We start from the raw sequence: 2,926 nt of genomic DNA, 5'->3' as shown, positions 1-2,926 counted from the left end.
TCTAGGTCCTCAGCTCAGGTCCTCAGTCCTCAGCTCAGGTTCTAGGTTCTTAGCTCAGGTCCTAGGTCCTCAGCTCAGGTTCTAGGTCCTCAGCTCAGGTCCTCAGGTCCTCAGCTCAGGTCCTAGGTCCTCAGCTCAGGTTCTAGGTTCTTAGCTCAGGGTCCTCAGGTCCTCAGCTCAGGTTCTTCTAGGTCCTCAGCTCAGGTTCTAGGTTCCTTCAGCTCAGGTCTAGGTCTCTTCAGCTCAGGTTCTAGGTCCTCAGCTCAGGTTCTAGGTTCTCAGCTCAGGTCCTCAGCTCAGGTTCTAGGTCCTCAGCTCAGGTTCTAGGTTCTTAGCTCAGGTCCTCAGCTCAGGTCTCAGGTTCAGCTCAGGTCTAGGTCCTCAGCTCAGGTTCTCAGGTTCTTAGCTCAGGTCCTCAGCTCAGGTTCTAGGTCCTCAGGCTCAGGTCCTAGGTCCTCAGCTCAGGTTCTAGGTCCTCAGCTCAGGTTCTAGGTCCTCAGCTCAGGTTCTAGGTCCTCAGCTCAGGTCCTCTAGGTCCTCAGCTCAGGTTCTCAGGTTCTCTCAGCTCAGGTCCTCAGCTCAGGTCCTAGGTCCTCAGCTCAGGTTCTAGGTCTCTTCAGGTTCTAGGTCCTCAGCTCAGGTTCTAGGTCCTCAGCTCAGGTCCTAGGTCCTCAGCTCAGGTTCTAGGTCCTCAGCTCAGGTCCTAGGTCCTCAGCTCAGGTTCTAGGTCCTCAGCTCAGGTTCTAGTCCTCAGCTCAGGTTCTAGGTCCTCAGCTCAGGTTCTAGGTCCTCAGCTCAGGTTCTAGGTCCTCAGCTCAGGTTCTAGGTTCTTAGCTCAGGTCCTCAGCTCAGGTTCTAGGTTCTCAGCTCAGGTCTTCAGCTCAGGTCCTCAGCTCAGGTTCTAGGTCCTCAGCTCAGGTTCTAGGTCCTCAGCTCAGGTTCTCAGGTCCTCAGCTCAGGTCCTAGGTCCTCAGCTCAGGTTCTAGGTTCTTAGCTCAGGTCCTCAGCTCAGGTCGTCGGGCAGGTGCTGGTCCAACAGTCTGACGTGGGTGAAGGGGAAGTGTCCGTGTTTGCCTTTACATTCTCCCTCCCACTGCCCGTTCACGTTGATCTTCGTCACCTTCACCATGTCCCCGACCTGACCACAAAAAAACACAGAAAAAAAAAAAAAAAAACATTTAAAGAGCGTCAGAAAACGAGACGAACGTCAAAAAAATCTGGGTAAATTATTAAAATGAGATTAAAGACTGGGAACAGTTTATTAAAGCTCCAAAAACACACAAAACCGACTCTGTGAGCTTTGAGGTTATTTATATCTTTTTTTGCTCAGGCTTTTATTTTGTTGGCATCGGTTTAAAGAAAATAACATTGAAAACAAGAAAAAAAAAAACTCACAATGAACATAAATACATATTCTAACCATTATTTGCCTCGTCTTTGCTGCGTGAACAAAAGGAACAGAAAGAAGGTCAGTGTTATAAACCTGCTCCTTTCACAGACCAAAAAATAAATAAAAAATAACATTTCTTTAATAATCAAGCCCCAAAAACCAAACCAAATCTCCAGCGTCTGGGGGGAAGGGTTGTCCAGGTTTCTGTCTCTCTTGAGCTTTCATTCACTTTAAACATTTTGAGTGTTTTCACGTGTTCATCAGTGTCCAGGTTCTGTCAGTGTTTGTGTTACTGTGTTTACATGTTCACTGACAAACCTGGACACTCATATCTGCGTCTACATGATCAAATGGAGTGTCCCGGTTTCTTGACATAATCTTACAAATGCACAAGCGCAAAAATTAACTTAAATCAATTTCATAAACCAGGAAAAATACAAACCGTGAGCTCCTTTAGCATCAGAAGCTAAGGAGCTACGAGATCTCCCACAATCCACTGCACAGAATAAATAAACTCAACTTTACAACATCTAAACCAGAACCACTGTAGATCCACATCAGCCCGTTTGATCAGATCATTCAGCTCTGATCACATTTGTTTATATTTTACAGAAACGAAACGTAAGACCACATCGCTAATTAGCATAAACTGTTAGCGGCGATAAAAACAGCTGCTCCTTGTGTCGCTGATGTGGTTCAGCTTCTTTTGGACTAAAAGACACGACTCAGTGGATTATGGTTGCGTTCAGATGCACCTGAAGTTTCCCAAATCTGATTTGTCTCTATGTTCCTGTATCTGATCTTTTAATGTCTGAACCACACAGATGTGATGTTTTCACATGTGACCAGGACACTTGGATCTGTGCTCCTGAAACTGATCCATATCTGATCTTTAACATGTGACTTGAGTGTGAACAGTCAGGTCACATTCATCCACCTACACGTCATCAACAAGACACAAACGTCACTATTCTGCACTGAAGTAGAGAAAACTGTTCATGATCCATGTGACTGAAGTGAAGCACATCTCCACTCACCACAAAACACCACCACCAAAAACCTGCTCCTTCTCCTTCTCAATCTCCTCCTTAAAACAAGTCAGTTGTTCATGTTGTGGCTCCGGTACGAGAGGAACTTTAAAATCTCCAGGTGCTCGATGCTGCGTCCATGTTTGTTCAACTTGTGTAAACACAGAGACGCTCGCTGCGGTTGACGTCGTCGTGTCTCCAGTGTCACATGTGGGACACTTTTGGACCGTTTAATGTTCACACTGGAGTCACATACAAGTCACATTTAACTGGAAATGTGAACGACCTCGAAAAAACATCGGATTTCACAAAAAAATCTGAATTGAGCATTAAACCTGCAGACTGAACGGAGACTATGTGTGTTGTTTTAGTGACAGAAGAGGTGCTGATGATGGTGAGTCTGTTCTGTGTGTGTGTTTACAGGAGATAGTTCATGTTTTAGTTTTTCAGCGTCACATGAGTGCAGTTTGTACATGTGCAGGTTTAGTGCAGCTCTTTATTTTACAGT

The sequence above is a fragment of the Boleophthalmus pectinirostris genome, unplaced genomic scaffold, assembly GCF_026225935.1.
Source record: "Boleophthalmus pectinirostris isolate CB_2022bp ecotype Guang Dong unplaced genomic scaffold, ASM2622593v1 HiC_scaffold_12, whole genome shotgun sequence".
Classification (NCBI taxonomy): Eukaryota; Metazoa; Chordata; class Actinopteri; order Gobiiformes; family Gobiidae; genus Boleophthalmus; species Boleophthalmus pectinirostris.
The sequence above is the reverse complement of the archived record's forward strand: the minus strand, read 5'-3'. Positions refer to the sequence as shown.